This window comes from Alosa pseudoharengus, unplaced genomic scaffold (genome assembly GCF_046254945.1).
Source record: "Alosa pseudoharengus isolate Yale_2024_CS ecotype anadromous, Long Island Sound unplaced genomic scaffold, YU_APseudo_1.1 YU_APseudo_1.1_scf_5, whole genome shotgun sequence".
NCBI classification, from domain to species: domain Eukaryota; kingdom Metazoa; phylum Chordata; class Actinopteri; order Clupeiformes; family Clupeidae; genus Alosa; species Alosa pseudoharengus.
The window spans coordinates 24,451,660-24,471,540 of record NW_027468837.1 but is presented as its reverse complement, the minus strand read 5'-3'; the positions used below and the strand labels follow the sequence as shown (position 1 = coordinate 24,471,540).

General features: G+C 42.5%; 1 long non-coding RNA gene across 1 annotated transcript; it reads left to right on the top strand.

Annotated features, from left to right (window-relative positions):
• Positions 1–16,586: 16,586 nt before the first annotated feature.
• LOC143103916 (uncharacterized) lies at positions 16,587–18,966 on the top strand. Its single transcript, XR_012982963.1, has 4 exons — positions 16,587–16,649; positions 18,020–18,129; positions 18,231–18,355; positions 18,544–18,966. It is a non-coding gene; the product is annotated as an uncharacterized LOC143103916 (long non-coding RNA).
• The last annotated feature ends 915 nt before the right edge of the window (positions 18,967–19,881 follow it).

The window sequence follows — 19,881 nt, the reverse complement described above, 5'->3', positions numbered from 1 at the left end:
GGGGTGTGTTTGTGTGTGTCGCTGAAGTATTACGCCAAACACGGCAAACATGTTTTCCTAAATCAGCTCGTAAAGAAGACGGCCCAGCCTCCATCAGTGTCAGCGGCGTTGATGAGTGTGTCTGGGAAGACGCGGAGGGGCAGCAGGTCTTCCCAAAGAGGTAAATGGGTGCAGAGATCATGGCTAAGTGTGTGTGTGTGTGTGTGTTTAATGGAGCCTTTATGTAGCTGAGCATTGCTTTCCTATGTTTTGAATGTTGATGAGTGTACCGGTACTACTTTCATTATGTATGTGTGTGGATTTTTAATGCTTGTATGTTGTGCTGGGGTGCTTGTTTGTGTTCTTGTGTACAGTTCAGGAAGTGAGGGTGTGTAACTGTGATTGTATGTGTGCATCTGCCTGTGCAAAACTTATTTGTATCTCTACATACAGTTGTGTGCATGTATGTGACTTTAAGAGCGTGCAATTGCTTATGTGAGCGAATAAATGTGAGTGAATCCTGCATGTGTGTATACTTGTGTGTGTGTGTGTGTGTGTGTGTGTGTGTGTCTGTGTGTGTCTTTCTGCAGTTTTTGCACGTGTCTAAACGTGAGTGTGTGTGTGTGTGTGTGTGTGTGTGTGGTAGTGCATTTCAGGGGGGAGGGCACATCTGAGAGCAATCCCACCATGTGACAGAATACAGACATAACAGTCTGGGCCGACACTTGTTCCCAGCACATAAACACTTGCCTGGGTGAGATAGGAGGAAGAGGGCCGCGGCAGCTGAGCCCCACAGCAGAGCTGCCATTTATCAACTGCTAATTAACTGTTAATTTGCCAACCTTTGGGTTCAAGCATGCAGCCAATTTATCACACCCAACAAACACACACACACACACACACACACTCCCCACTCTTCCCAGGGGGTGGTCCCGGGAGCTCTTAGAGGCCAGGGGTTGCTAACTTGACTAGTGTAGCTCTCATCTCTCTCTCTCTCTCTCTCTGTCAGTTTCTCTCTTTGTTTAAAGTGTTTTAAAAGAAGAAAAAAGACAGGAGTGATCCCATTTATCAAGGAAGATAGCCTACCTTTGAACTGTAACTATTGAAACAATTACATAGAATGTATTATATAATTTATACTCACATGTGAATATAGAGCATAAGCTATAACAATATAAATAATAAACATCCTGTTATTAAATATATTTTTTATATATCTACATCTATAGCAAAATTTAGACTTGGGCATCTTGGCATGGCTTATTACTACATATGTACCTACAGCAGTCCAGATTTGCAGAGTGCCAAAGGTAAACAAACTATTTTGGACTTGTGTATTAGTATGGACTTGGTGTATATTGCGGTGGTGCTTCCATGTATTTGACTTGCATATGGATGAGGGGGTTGTGGGCCACATCCTGCTGGTAGAGACCTAACACTTTAACACTGCTAACACTGACAACGGAAAGTGTCTGGGAGTGGTGGTGGGTGGTGATGGCACACACACACACATACACACACAGCGGTGACAGCGGCTGTCAGAGAAGATGGAAGCAAACTCATAAAACATCCTTGATGACAGATGGAGCCAGTTCACTTTGTGTCTGTGCTTGTGTGTGCCTTGTCTCCAGTGCACCTATCACGCACACACATATACTGTACGCCTGCATACACCTTCTCTATCACTTTGTCTCACAGACACACAGGCGCACACACAGGCATACACACACAACACACACACACAATTGACAAATCACTTCATTACACTGTGATGGGATGGCCTCTTAGATGTCAATTTGAAACATGAATGGTAGTATCCGTAATTCACTATCTAGGTTTTAGCTATGTAGGTTTATCTGAAATTTGGCAAATGTAGAGTGCTGGCTACTACACCTGTAAATTATCCTTTGGTAGTGCTCATTATGTGAACTACAATGAAATCAACTAACAACCATTTTTAATTTGTAACTTTCTTTCACATGAAACATCAGTGTATATTTGCACATTTCTCATTGCCAGGAAGGCCATGCCAATAGCTGTTGCTTTTGGCATTAAATAGGCTGCGAGGTTGATTTTACTGTACACAGCAACATAGTAACCAGGTTGCCAAGAGGAAGGCAGCATAACAGAAACTACAATGTCGCTGTTTACAGCAACAATTACCGTTCTTCAATGTTACAAGTATGTAGTCTTGTATGCCAGGAAAAGTAAGCTATTTGACCACATCTTTCTGTCTTTGTTTCTTTTATTCTCTCTCTCTCTTTCTAAATGATCATGTTACACCCAATTAAACCCAGTCCGTAGGGTGGCTAATCCTAACAAATTACCCATCAATTTTATAATAAATGTAATGTCTAATGTCAATTACCGGAGAAAAAAGAAAGTTCCAATTATTGGTGTTTGAATTCCAGCTTTTTCAGTGCAATCACCACACTGTTCAAGTAAACAAGGGCGGGAGAGGTTTTTTGTTTCGCTCAAGAGTTGTCATTAGGCGAAGGTATGCCCAGAGATAGCAGAGTGACTGTCGAGTCCCACCGCAATTAAGATCACTCATGCGTACAGCGCAGGGATCGGTGCCAAATTGAGCCGTTTTGCAGCTATTTGACTTTCCTCTTCAAATCTCCAGGGCCCTTTTTTGAGAAAGGACAGACTGTTTACAAACAGTCTCCGATTGCACGGCTCGGCTTTTGCGAGGTGGAGGACCGCAGGAGGACCACCACGCACCTGTCAGATGGCTTCAAGTGCCAGGACTTGGACTTGGTGAACACATGTTTAGCCTCAACTCCAAAACAGCAGTCCAGTGAAGTTTACTTATCCCACTATTATTTATCTGGGTAAATAAGCATGGTGTTTTCTTTTTTTTCTTACTTTTGTTAACAATGATGTAGGTCTAAATATGTTTTTTCCACCCCTACTTAATCTTTTAAAGGCTCTACTGTGGACTTATTAACATTTTATAAATAGCTCCTTCATTGACTCTTTCAAGGGCACTTCCATTGGGTCACTGTGTGTCAGCCAGTGTCCACGTCCTCGATTAATTCTCGTCACACAGAGTATTTGTGAAATATGAAAATGACCGTTAAATACGAAACGGTATTTGCATGGGTGTGTGTGTGTGTGTGTGGGGGGGGGGTGATTTGACTTGGGGAGGTCAACAGAGCTTGTGAGTGTTGCTGCACCAGCTGGTTTTCCCTGGGCTGGCCCTGGTCTGTCTAATGGGGCCTGATAGGCCCACCGGGGTATTTCCTTACACCCGCCGCGGCCAGCACCGCCGCTTGATCAAGCCCAGGACTCAGTGTGGTCATTCATGCGATGCCCCCGCGCACGTGTGGGTCTCTCTGTGTGTGTGTGGGTGTGTGTGTGTGTTTGTGTGTGTGTGTGGGTCTGTGTGAGAGCTTACGCTAATGACAGCCCCCCACCCCATCTGTAATCACTGGAGAGAGAGAGAGAGGGAGGGAGAGAGAGGGAGAGGGAGAGAGAGAGGAAGGGGGTGGAGGGACTAAGGGACTGCGGGAAGGAGAGAGAGAGAGAGAGAGAGAGAGAGAGAGAGAGAGAGAGACCTGTGGTGAGGCCAGATCTGTTCAAGATGCCTGCAATCAAGTGCTCAAGAGCGTGTCATTGCTCTACCCTCCATATATGTGCACGCGCACACACACACACACACCACACACTGCTTTTGCTTACTTCATTCCAGCTTTCTTGAAAGTGTGAAAGTGTTAATTTCCATATGCATAACTCAATTAATTTCCATGTTGGCCCAGTTGGACATATATCATAATACGATATATATATATAAATTATATCCATATATAATCACCATACATATATACCATGCAGCTCATGTTCATATAGCAGCCATGTCCTCACATAGAGACTCATGCTTTGGGACTAAGGAGTTTCCTGTGGTGGCTTTGAACATCCCTTCATGGCACAAGTAAAAGCATACATGAAATATAATAGGCATATGACTATTGCTCTAATTACTAGGTATGAGAACCCCTCCAAAAAAATCACTAAATATGTGTATGAATATATGTTTTTGTAAGGCATAATGCCTTACAAAAACATATATTCATACACATATTTAGTGATTTGCACTAGTAGTCAGGCACTTGCTCTGTATTACGGTTCCAATGGGTAAGTTTCTTTACTCTGTAAAATTGTTGACACACGTTGTGTAAAGCTGAAGCTTTAAATGGCCATGACAACAGTGACTGTGACCCTACTTTATGTTATTTATTCCTACCATAGAAATACAAACAGCAGAATGTAGAGTTTATGCTCTATGTCAAATTCTGATTAGGAAGCCTATTAACACATGAGGAGCCAAATGAAATATTGCCCCATATTGATCCATTGCTCCATAACGGTTAAACTAATGACAAACATAAAGTGCATCTGTTCAGTTCTGTAAATGATGATTGATCCTATGGTGGTTGATTCTACTCCTTCCAAATTCTACGACCATTACTACAGTGTATGTAATGAGTAATAATATACCACAAACTTCCCATGTTTCTATCCCTAACTTAAACTCCAAATACCTGTATATTACGAATATGTACAAATGTAAGTATATTGTATTCACTAATTGAATATTAAGTGCATAATCTCTGGACATGTAATAGAAATTGAAACCTTAACTGTCTATATCAAGACATTATAGAGCTTAAGAAGTTTTACAGGTGTGGTTTTTAGAAATAGATTAATCTTTTCAATGTGTGTGTACTCTGAGTCTGTGTTTGGACAAGCTGAACTATTTCACTTCAAAAGCTAATAGAGAAAGATGAATGAATGAGTGCAGCCTGCAATCAAAGACATAGGTTCACATTTGAATGATTTAAGAGTGCTTCAGTGGGTGTGTGTGTGTGTCCGTCCAACCATCCTGTGTGTGTGTGCGAATATGCTCAAGTATTTTCAAGATGGAATCATAATTTGGTGTACTTTCTTAATCCAAGTAACAGAAGCAAGCCATCTAATGGTTTGATGAGAGCGTATGAGGGAGGTGTGTGGTGGTTTTCTCATTTCCTTTTGGTAGAGACTTGCCAAACGTTAGCACACACCTCTTCCAACATGTGGGCTTCCGCGCAGCAAGTAGCATAAAGTGCTGGACACTGGGAACTAACTACTACAGGTTAGACATGCTATGGAAAACAGCCAAAGAGTTATTTACATTACACAGACACTTTACATTCAAAACTATTTACAGTATTGTACACCTGTACAATTATGTTTCCCATTTACCTTTAAGGACCATAGAGTTCTGACTGTACTACCATACTTTGACCTTGTTTGTGACCCTGAGCCACTGCAGTATCGTGCCAAAGAGAGTAGATATAGCATCTCAAAGTCATACCACGGACATTCCTAGGCACAGACGCAGCGCACAGAGAGTACAACCGAGTCCCACCAAATCAGTGTGGTGTGCCTCTCTCCTGCCCCCATAAAATCCGACGTTAGAAATGGGATTTTTGCGCCGCTGGCGTGAGGCATTGTCCCCGCTCTGTGATCATCAGCAGGCCCCTAGATGCCATTACCGGAGCGGAGTCCGCGTCGAAAATGTTTGTGCCACATGCAGGGAAAACAGCACTCAATCACGCCACTTTAACTTTAATTATTCTGGTTTCCTCTCTAGTCTGGTGCCCACGCTTTGAAACCAAAGAAACAGAAAATAAACACTCTTTGCCCCGTAAAAGAAAACACAGCAGCCTTTTTTCTCCTCCTGCCCACCCTCCCACCCTCCTCTCTCCCTCTCTTTCTTCCTCTCTTTGTCTTTCCAAACACAGAACCCTACTCAGCAAAAAAACCTGTGGGTTGTCTGAACCGCCCCCAATCCCCCCCCCCCCCCCACACACACACACACATTCAGTCCACATAGGTGCATGTGTGTGTGACTACTTGGCGAGGTGTCGCGTTGTAAACCAGACCCCCTCGCTCTGCCTGCTTGTTCCCCTGTCGAAGCAGGCCAATGGTCTGGACACTGTGCAGGCGGGTTGGTCGGTGGGCCCGGGGCACTGAACAGGCCCCCTTCTCAGTATTATCACAGCTGCGCCCGTGCCAGCCGGACACATTTGCCTGTAATTCACCTGAATTGGGGCATGGCTGAAACAGCCCTGCCTGCCTGCCGGCCTCCCCCTCCGCCGGATCGCCGGTAACGCGTCCTAATGGTTTGTTTATTTTGAAGGTTTTGCTCTGAGCAAATCATTCCTTATCTGTCATTCGCTTATTGTCCCACTGCGGCCCGGTGAAGGGGGTGTAAGGGGAGGGTGTGTGTGTGTGTGTGTGTGTGTGTGTGTGTGTGTGTGTGTGTGTGTGTGTGTGTGTGTGTGTGTGCGTGCGTGCGTGCGTGCGTGCGTGCGTGCGTGCGTGCGTGCGTGCGTGTGTGCGTGTGCGTGTGGGTGTGGGTGGGTGTGGGTGTGGGTGTGTGTTACCTTTAGTTCTTTTAATTGGAGAGTTCCCCTTGTTCACTTAGCTGAACAGCCCAACTTCACGAAGGGAAAAGTAAGAAAGGGAAAAAAGGAAAAAAACGTTGTCTTGTGATTTTAATGCTTTTGCTTGCTCCCGTCATCCCCATAGTAACATTAAACAAAACGTCTCACTCCAATAGGTCAGCCTCCAGCCAGATCAAGAATGTTTTTAGACTCCCTAAAAATACATTATAATTGCAGACTGCTCAAGACAAAGCCGTTTAGCATGGCCGTAGAGCATTGTAACCAAAGAATGACTCTCTCTAATTCATGCGAATGTGGTGAGTAACGTGTTAGCCACACAAAAAAAACTCCCACTCTGAGGTAGCAGCTACAGGCTGCCATTTTATTGTTATCTCTCTTTTTTAAAAATACACCCGCGCTTATTTCTATCTATTTCTGGTCCTCCACTGACGGCAGAGAATGCTGCTGAAAACTTCTCATCGCTTTTCCTCAGCCAAACACATTGTACACCATACTTTGATGGATTGATGTTGGCCCAAGTATTTCTATAAACAACTCAACAATAGCACAGCAGAGGACAGTTCAGCTCAGTACAGATAGAACTTTTATAGTGCAAGGGAGAGGGCCAAACACAAAAAGGAGCCCGAGAAACAAAAACCTTCAAAAAAAAAAAAAAAAAAATGTTAAAATGGGGTGAGTATATTTTGAAACATGACTAAATAACAGGGTAGCAAATGTGCCTTGACGCCCTAATGGTCATTTGTAATAGCCCTTTGGGTGTCTGTCATGCCTCTCTCTCTTGTTCTCTTTCTCTCCCTCCCCTCTCTCTTCCCTCCCTCCCTCTCCTCATTGCTCTCTGTGGTGAGAAGCGGTTTGACTTGTGCATGGATAGGGCTCTTTGTTTTCTAAACGTGACACAGACTAAAGGAGGCCGAGTGAGACCAAAGCGCCCTGCTTCTGGCAACTCAACTCTGCCAGTCCTTAAAGACCCCTACACGCCACACTCCACTGGCAACACACACACATCCTCACTCTCTTTCACTCACTAACTCCTCTCTCTCTCTCTTTCTCTCTCCCACACACACTGTTGCACACACATACACACGCACACTCACACATACACACTCTCCTCCTCAAGCACTATCTGCTACCACTTACTCTGAAATGCAACAAATTTACTTATAATTGCTTGAATTCTGCCATGCTTGTAAATACTTGTGTCCTGACAGTTCATTTGTTTTATTTGATTGCTGTGGTATATTTATAGTGCAGGAATGGATGGGGTTGGGGGGGTGGGGTGGGGTGGGGGGCACTCCATTCTGAGGGTATGGGTAGGAATTCACAGCATGCGGGTTCCGTGTGTCATCCACATGGAGCTCAAAGACAAAAGCAGCCAGATCATTATTCTCTGGGTTGGTATTGTTTATTTACTCACACGGCGCTGTGGAGAACAGATCCATAATTGCGAGCTTGGCCGGGCCAGGCTGGAGGCATTTCCTTCAGCTCCACATGGATTTAGTATTGCTCCTCCAAGACCAGAAAAAAAGATAATTACTTTCTAACTTTTTTTGCATTGTTATTGTGTTGACTTTGTTTACTTTGTGCTATTTCTACAGTAGTTGATGTTTTCTCACTTAAAAGACTTGCTCAGTCACTCAGTCAGCTAAACAAATCGTCATTTCATCATCTTCCCCCCTAAATATTATTTATACATGGGTTTATACAAGTACACAGTCTATTCACTGTATAGGTTGTATCCCCTTAACTACTGTGCTATCTCATTCAACCAGAAAACGGAACACCAGAACCAGAAACACAGAAAAATGATAAATCGCCTAACTGAAACGATGAAAAGTGGCTTTTATCCAGCCACCCATGGCAGAGATAGGGAGGTGGCAGTGGTGGTGGGGGTGTTGGACCAGAGGCCATCAACATGGTTCGCAGCCATGCATCCCTGTAGAAAGCATTCATTGTGTCGGCTGTCACTGAGCACCGTCACCCCACACACAATCACACACACACACACACCCACACCCACACCATTACCAGTGAGCTCAGCGATCCCATATGTTTGCTTAGCTCTTGACGGGGCAGATGCTTGGTGAGGATTGAGGTGCTGTTGTCCCTGCCACTTATCATCGAGTGTTTGAGCAGCGCAGACGGTAATTAGAGGTCCGTCCGTCACCTCACCTTGGTGGCGGCGGCCACGGCGCTTGCGAGCGAGCGGCCATTACAGCACAATAGGAGCTAGGAAGCGCCCGCATCTGTCCTCGAAGCGCTGCCATCCGTGCCGCGGTCACGCACCATTTCAGCCTCACAATCGCCCGCGGAGGCGCTCTTGATTAAAGAGGCGATATGGTGGGCGGGCGGGAGGGATGAACGCCGCAGACTATACACACACACACACACACACACACACACACACGGCAAAGTGCTGGGTCTGTCAACAGAGGGTTTGTGGTTTGAGTGCTAAGCATAAGTAATAGTAAAGCTGCCAGCTTTTGAGAAAAGAATTAGTGGAGATTTGAACTTGTAAAAATAAGTGGATCTTAATGTTGACCCATGTGCTCTCACAAGGTGCTGAGACACTTTGTGTAATCCCTTGAGTCTGTTTTCTCCATGTGTAATGCACCACTGCTCTATCCTTAATGTAAATGTTTTAGTAAGATGCAAACCATTCAACATTCTGAACATCTAATAAACTGCATCTGATTGGTTCTCACACATCCATAATTAACTAATTTGATATAACTTGTTTCAATTGACCTTCATTCAACTGCACATATTACATGACCCGTTGCTCTAGTCTAAAATAATTCAGGTTCATCATGAGTGGCTATCTACAGTATGTTTAAACCAGCAGTGGGCACCAGGTCCAGTGCCTGTTGTCGGTGCCCAAGTGAGCCCATGTACTGAAGAATTAATCCGGCTTTCATTTATTTCTTGTTTGTGTAATGCATTTCTTCCACATATTAGTGCAATCCAAAGGGGACTTTTTGCAACCACAGTCTTATTTCCTTAATTGTGAAAAATGTGTGTTTTTCTGGTTATTTAGCCAAATGCAACATTTGTAAAGATAGAGTGCATGAGATGCACTCCGAGACTTCCCCCCAGCCCTCCAGTGCTGCTTAAAGAAAGAGAGCGGCAATTATTTACACTTCACAGGGTGAGAGGGCAGTCGAGTGTGTGTGTGTGTGTGTGGGCATGTGTTGTGGAGAAGGTTGGAGGGGAGGGGGGTAATAGGAGCAGTGGGGTAGGCACCTTGCACCTCTTGTTGAAGCTGAGGGATGTGGGGTGGTGGGGGGTACATGGCATGAGTGATTTTACCCATGCACCCCGTCTGGTTTTGGAAAAGGTCTGCACAGGGCAAAGGTGCTCCATTGGAAGACCTGTGCTCAAATGGGTGCACACACGCACACGCACACAGACACACACACAGACGCACACAATGTGCTTGCAGGCAAACACACACAGACACTCAAAGGCATATTTCATAAGGCAATTGGCTTATAGGAAACACATGGGCCTTGCCCTGTGCAGACCTTTAAGCTTAATTATTGTGATTATTTGGATTTGAAGGGCTCTTTTCTCTGAGACTGATAAATGACCAAAACACCATTACAACCACAACACAATTTCACATTTTCTAGATTTGTATATGTTTTAAAACGTAGTCATGGGATGTTAATTAGAGAAATCTCAGTTAAAAAATAAAAATAACATCAATTTACATTTTTGCTATGGTAACTTGGTAACTTCAAAACAAATGGAGGCAGTTAGCTCATTTAAATGAAAAGAAAAAACTTCCCCTACATTGCCAGTCTTAGATCTCACATAATTATTTAGATTGACTGCATAAGCAAGAGAATATTTGTGGTAACCACTGGGTAAAATACTCCCTTTTAAACGCTTGCTTTTAAACGGCCTGAAATTAAGGACAGAATAATCCCTGTCAGTCGCCGAAGTCTGTCTCGTATCACACCGGAATGTATCTAACAGAGCTGTACCGCATTTACTCTTCTAACGTAAACGGCCAGGGACCATCCTCCACACGCCAGGAGGGGGTAGAATGCAGAGGCAGTGTGGAGGTGGGGGATAGATGAGTGGAACTTCAGTGTTTTTTTTTTTTTTTTGGGGGGGGGGGGGGCGACCACATAATTTCTGTCAGAGGGACCCGCGCTTCCTCTGTGTGTTGTCATTACGCTCCCAATAAGCCACATAAAAAGCTTCAGTGCCTCCCTCGGCCGTCCTGGGCTAAGCGGAGAGAGCCAGGCCTGGAGAGACCTTGTCAGACGCATTGCCCTGATTGACCGATTTTTTCCCCCCTTCTTTTTAGAAAAAGGAAGCCGTGGTCTATATCAGGGCTTTTGACGATATAACTAGCCTGTTAATACCGAGAGGAAGTGCCCGGGGTCAGGGAGCTCTCTGCCGCTTGACCCCTGGGGGTCGCAGAGAGCACAGCCTAAGGGTGGCACAAAGCACAGAATGAACTCTAATGATTTAGATGATATCTATTACACCGGCCCGACAGGAAGGACAAGCTCTTGGGGTAATCTGGTGGACAGAGGGAAAAAAGGTAGAGACAGAGACTTGAAACAAAACCGTTATGTTTCAGAAGGCTACTTCACTGATCCAAACTGACATCTGGGTCCTGATCAACTAACACGCAAGCTTGTGATTTATAACTCCAAACGTATTATAAACCTCAATGGGTTCTGTTTATTCTTGTTATTTTTGACAATGATTCAATATCTGACACTGAGTCAGTGAAGCAAACTTAAGTGTTTTTAAGTGTTTTTGTCACTTATTCATTCTCTTGTTTTGTTTACATAGTTACATATTTGTTTACTTTCTAAGCCTAGAAATGACTTTAGCACCTCATTAGGCTCCACCATGTTCTTTCACTCCCTGTGTGTGTGTGTGTGTGTGTGTGTACTCTTCCACAATAATGCCTGTCAGAGAAGTCATCTCTCCTCAGGTAGACTATACGAGAGCTTGTGTTGGCTTTGCTGGAAATGGGCCTTTTGTGTGGCCATCCAAGCAACTTGGTGATGTGTGGCGCATTGAATTTCCCCTTAAATGCCCTGTAAACACGTGGCTTATGCATGGCAAAAAAAAAAAAACATACCCTAGTCAAAAAAGGGATGCTTTCAAAAGCAATTTCCGTCCCATACTACCACATGTAAACAGAGTAATTGTGCCTGAGAGAGACCCTGCAGCAGCTGAATGCAATTTATATGCATCTCATTCGGAGCAAAAACTGGCAAACATATATTGTTGCCACTGATGATAATGATAACACTACTGTTGTAAACCCACTTGGAGTTTGCATTTCCTATTATGGTAGTGGCTGATGCAGTAGCCGAAGTCTCACCAATGGTGGTTGCAGTTGCAATGCCACCTTAAAGTCATTTAATTTAACGAGCTGTTTAAAGAGGAGGAGTAAAAGACAAAAAGGTAATGTTGCTTGCCTAAGCAAAGATATAAGGCGGCGTGACCATAGTTAGAGGATGGTAATTCACCGCCTGCCGACGGAACCACAAAGCTCTCAGTAAAGTGATACAAACAGAGCATTATTTAAACAGTCATCTTCAATGACTCGGGGGGCCCCCGCAGTTAAAAAGTGGCTGCATTTGGGGACACTCTTGACATTATCCTGAAGTTATTGCCCAAGTACTTCCTTATGCACTCCGGGGTTGCTTACACAGAGAATGGCCGCGTTCGTACGTACGGGTAACAGACCAGATGTTTGCATTTGTGAGTTCCGAGTCTAAATTTGTAGCATCTGTTGCCAGACCCGCTCTGTTTACCGAGTCCCAAAAAAAGGAGGACAAAAAAAGTAAGATTATAGGTGTTTATTCACATCCCGAGGATTTGATCACACGGCAGTGTGAACCACTTCACAACACTTCACGAATGCCAGGGGTCACGGAGAGTTTACAGACGCTATATCAGCATCCTCGCTGTTATGACCTCAGTGCTATTTGAAATCTGTATTTAGTGCAGCATGTCATATATGTTACATTTACCCAAGGATCAAATAAAATATGTGCATATTTCCAGGCACAGTCGGTGCAGACTATTTCAGCGTAAAGGTTTATCGAGACTGAATTGTAGCCTCACGAAACACTCCTAAGGCCATGCTTCCATGCTCTCTAAACTGAGGAAATCACTGTGACATAAGTTTCAAAACCTTGTGCATGCCTCTGTTTTTTGTTATCTAAATGCCATGTTGTACACCATCCAACACAGCTGTCTGTGCTATCAGTTTGATGCCTATGAATTTCTCTCTGTTTCTCAGTGTACCCAATTTACTGAACATAGGTTACAGATTACATATATCACTGATTTGTTCTTTGTGGGCTCTATCTGCCTGCCTCAATGCAGATCATATCTTTGGATGTGAAAAATATCTCCAATGATATTTTTAAAAAGATTAAAAAATTAAAAAAGAATCCTGAGATAGACTATTTAAGACAAAATTACATTTTGGGAGAAATGGTAATTTGTAAATTGTAATTTCATATTAACACTTAATGGATGTGGATGCGCTTTTGAGTATTTGTCTGACTTTCTATCCCTCCTGCCACCTGACCATTAAAGGGAGGGTTTAAAAATGTCCACAATATGTTTTTAACTTTGTGTCATTAACTTGAATAAGACATCTCTGAAGTGCAGAGGCACGGCCAAAACAATCAAACATTAACAGCTTGTATTAAAAAGTTGTATCGCTGTTAAGTGGTTGGCATAATCATTTTCAGTTCTGTTTCTTTAAAAGATCGCTGGCCCATTCATATTTAAGTGTGAATCATGTGACAGACCCGAACCGAATCATGTGTCAAACCCAAACCTCAAGTGCTGCATCTTGAATTTCAGGAAAGTCTTTCAGTGTCCAAAAAGTCTTGTTTTTCCATCCTGTACTTTTCTGAGACTGATATTTTCAATCGGATATAAAGTTGACAGTTTATAGTCATAATATTATGATGGTGTTCTATTTAACAGACAGTCGACACACAGGATCAAGGTTTTTCAAATACGCCCAATGCCAAACTCAGGGTATTATTATAATAACGTTTTGTTTTGTTCTGGAAACGTTGGCTGCCAGTTCAGGTGCTCTGTTCTGCGTGGGTAGTTTGCAGCAATCTTGTCCCACATTGGGGCACTTGAATGTTTCGTTATTTGGGTGGGCTTCTCCCAGTCACTACACTCATTTCCTTGATGGGCAGAAAAAGTGAAGGATGAAGTGTTGTTCTGTAGCCTGGCTTTTCAGGCTTGTCAAAGGTTAAAGAAACATGCCACCATGAAAACAGTGTCTCTTGTGTTTTCCTTATGACAGACAAATCTCCCAGTTGCTCTTACTTCAGTGGAGAGAGGAAAAAGCAGGGGGGGGGGGTGCTTTATGACAGAGTGGTTAATCCACTCAGATGGTACAATCCAAAAGTTTTTTTTGCAAAAAGCAGTGACTGATTCCAAATGTTTTCATCATGGAGTATGAAAAGGGAAAAAAACCTCAGGAATGACAAAGCCGCTCGATGGATTTCTGGATAGAAGGAAGGGAAAGCACTGCATCTGTCTCCTGTCTGTCTGACTCTGCGTCTGTCCGTCTCCTCCATCCTCCGCAATCTGTGTACGACCGGCACAAAGACGTGCTATCACAAACCACAGTCTTCAACCAGGAGGAATGCACATGCACATGAGCCAGTGGTGTGGACGACCGGGGCGGTGGAACGAATTGTGCGTGCCGTTACAGTAACGTTTGCATCACCTCACCTTGCCTGGTGGTCACACAGAGACAAAGCGCCGCTCTGACATTCCTCTATAATTAGGACGAACCTCGCCCCGCATGTTTGGCCGCACCACCGGGGATTGGTTAATAAGACCACAGGGCTTTACCCCCCTCCCCAGTTGGATGGAGGATCGTGCAGGCCACTCACATCTGTGATTACCACCCCACGCTCAGTGACCATGAGTTCATTATACACATGACACTATGCAGACAGCGTTTTCAGTGCTCTGACATTCAAATTACAGTCCCACTTGCCCTTTCCTCGGGACCAATAATTCCTATAGGACCGAAAAAAGAAACAAAGAAACAAAGAACAGAAGAAAGAAAGAAAGAAAGAAAGAAAGAAAGAAAGAAAGAAAGAAAGAAAGAAAAGGAGAAGCCTAACCAACAATCACATGAGACATAACACTGGTAAATTCACAGATCAACTCTGTACAGAGACCCAGAGCACTGCAGATTGGTTGCCCTTTTTGTATTGTAGGGGCAGTTCCACCTTCACCTGCACATCCACTGTGACTGACCAGCTTGGCCATGAGAGTTGCCCATGGAGGTTTTTTATTTGCCTAGTAATGTTTTGTCATCTCCCCAGCCAGCATGCTCCAGCAGTGTTAAACTCCCGATACTCCGCCTGCCGTTGAGGCATTAAGAGCTGCGTAGAGCATCCGCTTGGCTAACTCGGAGGAACGAGCACGTATGAGTGGGAACCTGGCAGGATCATTTCCAGGGCCTCTAAATGTGCCACACTTAAGAGCCTGGGCCGGAGAAAACGGAGCCATCATTCTCAAATGGCTTTGGGGAAGAAAACACACCATAAGCCGCCGCTAGATTTTTATCGGCCCAGCTCCACTTGTGGGGACCTGCCATCGTACTTGGGCCATCTGCTGTCCACTGCAAGAACGAACAGCCAAGCTTTCTCCTCTCTGCCTCTATAACCCTTGTGTCTTATGTTGAACAAATAATGCTTTGACTGACACTGTGTAACCCATGCATATAATATCGATATATTCTATCTTGGATACTTTTGGGTACTTACGTTGACTGAAAAGAAACAACTCTTAATAGAACTGATGGTAATTACCCTCACTTGGTCACTCTTAAGACATCTGAACACCTCACTTGTGTTAGCAATTAAGGAACAACAACTGCTCTCAATGACATTAACCAGAATGGAAAGAGGGTCAGAAGGTGAGTGACCAGAGATTTGACTATCCCCTCTCCCCAGATGAATGCAGAAGTCGCCCTCAATAAAAACAACTTTGTAAAGGGGGGGGAAAGCCCTCCCCTACCTCCCAGTGAGCACTCTGCCGTTCTCAGTGTCGCTACTTTCCGTCCAAAATCCGTCATACCCAATCTATCCATAATGGCGGATCTTTTTTGATGTTAACTAACTGCTAAAACAATGTTTGCTAAACACTGCTACACGGAGACAAACAAATTGGTGGTAGAAAAAGCTTCAGGCCTGATATACGGGCTTCTTGTGCAATCCCTCTCAGGAGTACACTCCCATGTAAACATCATTAATACACTCCAAAGTACTTAGGAGAGAGAGCCACTAGCGAAGCTCTGATTTTGGTTTATTGTAAGGCGGTGAACTCTGCCACTCTCGGGCTGTGGCCGATCCATGGCAGATGTCGATGACAAAAACAGCATTTTCATGTTGCAGTGGAACTGGGCCACGTCCTCAAACAATAACAAATATGTTTCTCAAAAAGGTTGTTCTATGCTGAATTATTTGAAATTGATGTCATGCCTTAAAGATTTATGTGGGATCATGTTAAATGTCAGAGACCAAAGGGGACCAATTGGGGAGGAATTAAACAAGGGAAAGGGGGGGGGGGGAGGAATCTGCAGCAGTCCCAGAATAATCACTTTCTTATGTCAAACTATTTTTTGTATTTATTGTGGGATTTTTTTAGGCTTATGCCTAGTTTCTATTTATTACCTTATAACCTACTTTATAACTTTTACAGTTAATTACTAAGTTACTGAGACTTCATCCTAACATTATCACGTAGTTTTAGACTTTACATCTTTATGTAACCCATACTTTTCTTAGCAGGAGATAGGCACATCTATACTTTAGTACCTAAAAGACCCACACTGGGCAACTAAATACACTACTGTATAAGGTAGGTCTACTACGATTTCTTTAATGACTGACGCACAATGTCAACCAGCCTGTCCCTGCACTCTCAAAAATGATGTGTTAAATAATTACACATTTTTTGTGTTATCACAATTTTAACACAATTTGTGTTATTTTGTGTTGTTACTGTGTTATATTACTGGAATATACTGCCCAACACAAAATGTGTTAAATTATTGGCCAATCCCTGGTGTCCTGGATGAGCCGTTACCCTGAGAGGAGAGGTTCTTTTCTCAGCAATTCATTTTGGCGCACTGGAAGAAGTTGCAAGTGGCACATAGAGTGGAATTAAATGTCTGAATAAAAGGTAAGGTAGACCCATGTCTTCAGACGTATTTGTTATGTTTATTTTAAAGACTGTTGCAACTTGCAATATTGTAAAGGTTAAATGATAATAAAGTCCAGCATCGATTGTTAGCCAAGTAGCTCTAGCAGCTAACGTTAGGTTATTGATTAGCAATCGTTATGCTAGTCCATGTTAAGTCAATCCTGACCTTACATTAACACACTCTGAAAAACACTGGCATACATGTAGAAACTAAAATATTCTAACGTTACGTCATCTCGTATTACTATGTGGGTAAATCCGCATTTTGGGTAGCTGCTAAAGTTTTAGCTATGGACAGCTAACGTTAGCAAGGTTTGTGGTAACTGGTATGACCTTGTAGCTAGCGCTAACAAGGTATGAAATGCTAACGGTATGGCTCAGGATGTCAAAACTACAAACTACTATCTACGTTAAAAATTACGATAAGTTACAACACTATCTAACTTACTATAACTACTATAAATCATGATAACCACCGTTATTTATTTAGAAGCTGATTCACTTTTACTTGCATAGATAACGGTGACCGTTTTATTCTGAACAATCGGTGGTTAACGTTACAAGCCATAATAGACATAAGGTCAGGTAACGTGAATGTAGTCGTTTTTGTTATAGAAGCTAGGCCTATGCAGTTATATCTCTTCTGCTCCACGACATAACATTAGAACATGTTCACAAATAGTCTAGCAAGTTAACGATGATGAATGAACTTAATGCATTTACAAGCTACCACGCTGCCAAGGGAAAACACATTTGCATTCCGAACGCCACACTAACGTTAGTGAACACGGTTTGATGAAACGATATTGCATGCAGTTAGTAGACCCAGTGTTGAACTAGCTTCTACATCTATGCACAACGTTATGATGATCTTTTATAGTTTATAGAGTGTGTAGTTTGCTTTTTTGGGGTGCAGTTTAAGCAATAATGTGACGCATTAATGAAACAGTAATCAATGCTGCCATTTTGATAATAACCTAAAGTAACATTTCGTTTCTGACCAGTTCGCTAACGTTAGTCACCCAGATTGTGTGTTCTTATTTTGGAAATGCTGAATGATTTAAAAAATAAACAGTATGGAAGTTGAAATAAGTTATGTGTTCACAATATGGTGTGAAATCAAATTTATAATAATCTATTTTGTTGCAGCTACAAGGTTGTGGATTGCTGCTAGACATCCAACGTTGGAGGTTTTTGCAGAGTTTACACGCTTTGTGGACATGCCACATATGCATATTGTTTTGGGACAATAAAAAAAATGAAAGTTGGATGAATTGTCTTTAATCCCTCTGATATCATTCTAATTTTTCAAATTACTGTATTTTGTCCATTTATGTACTTTGACACAGAATTTGGAAAGATGTTTCCTGGAAAAGCTGCTGTTCATCCGAAAATGGGAGGGAATGTCCACAAGTGAACCTGAAGCTGCCTTGCCACCAGTTCCTGAGCATGATTGATGGTAGGAGGAATTATCTCTATTAAGCTTTTGTGCTACAGTGAATGAATGCAATTGATTTTAACAAGAAAGTAAGAGTTTACTAAATTTGTTTGTTTTTATAGTTTCATGTTACAGAGCTCTTCATAAGCTTGTCCATCTGCTGCCCCCCACTGCATCAGGCAGGGGCAAAGGGAACACCAAATGCAGTGTGAAGTCAGCTTCGGGCTACCTTTTGGATATAAAACCGGTAGGCCCCTCCTATAGTAAATGTTTATTTTGTGTGCTTATAGTACGGAACGCCTATATTGTATGTTTTATGGTGCAATGTTATATCTGGTATAATGTAAAATGAGTATTGTCAATTTGTAAATGGTTTGAAACCCTGCACATGTCTAATGACTTGTTTATGTTCTTGTTCTTTCTTTAAAATAACAGACTGGAACCAGCATTTCCAGTGTGCTGAACAATCCTCCTGATAGATCAGTAGAACATCGCCAGCCCCACTTGGTGTGCATTGCAGATCCCTCCGCCTCCGCCCAATACATCATTGTTGCAGAAAACGACAAACTTGCCATTCCTCTTAAGGAAAACGGTTTGAGAAGTTATGCACATTTCACCAGAAAGTGAAAATCAAAATGTTTTTCTTAAGGATACTTGTTACAAAGTTTTTCCATAACCATTTCCATGCAATTGCTGTCCAGAGAACAGAGGACTTTAAACTAATTAGTATAAGAGATTTAATTGATTTTAGACCAATACATTTGATATTTTTTAACAATGATATTTTTGTAAACCCTCGTTATGAACTTGTGTAATGTTTATGTGTACAATATTTGTAATAAATAATACATAATTTCACATTAGGCTGTCAGGAATTCATCTTTATTGCACACACTATTTGGTTTAAATAATTTCATAATTGTCTTATCTGCTAAGATCCATAAATATACTAAAAATATAAATAAAACGACAACATGCACTTCATTATGCTGTGATTGAATTGACATTGTTGTTTATTATTGCTATTATCCTTCTAATAGTCTGACAAACATCTTAATTTGCTCCCTGTTAAATTTAAGTATTATATTGTCTTGTATTTGTATGTGGCTTTGGACAAAAGCATAACCATAACCAAATGAAAGTAACAATAACCAAATTGACACAAATTGTGTCAACTATAACACACAGGTGTGTTAAAATATAAACACAGTAACTGTGTTAACCATTACCAAATTGTGTCAACTATAACACACAGGTGTGTTAAAATATCAACACAGTAACTGTGTTACATGGGTTTAACACAAAAAATAACACAAAATGTGTTGTCCTTACCTAAACACATTGATGTGTTAAAAATGTGTTGTTTCCAACACATCCTTTTTGAGAGTGTGGCATTTATTATTTTAGAACCTCGTTAAATATCAATTACGAGTTGAGCAAATCGCGGTAAGATGATGCTGCATATTGACAAACTGCTTGGACTACTACCACCTTGTGGTGAAGAAAGCACATTCTAAAATATCAGTCCTTAAAAGCAGCACGAGGATCACTGCCCGGTGGTGGGCGACGAGGAAAAAGCAGAGCGAAATTGCCAGCCCCTAAAAAAATCATGAGCAGTTTCTTCTTTTATTTTATTTAACCCGCAGCAGGAACAGCTTATTCGCCATAGGACCTCTGTACAGAGCATTTAACCCACAAGTAAACCCAGTAACACCACAACTGTGAACCTCGCCGCCTATAGTCCTAATCAATCACCCCAAGTGATCAGAAATC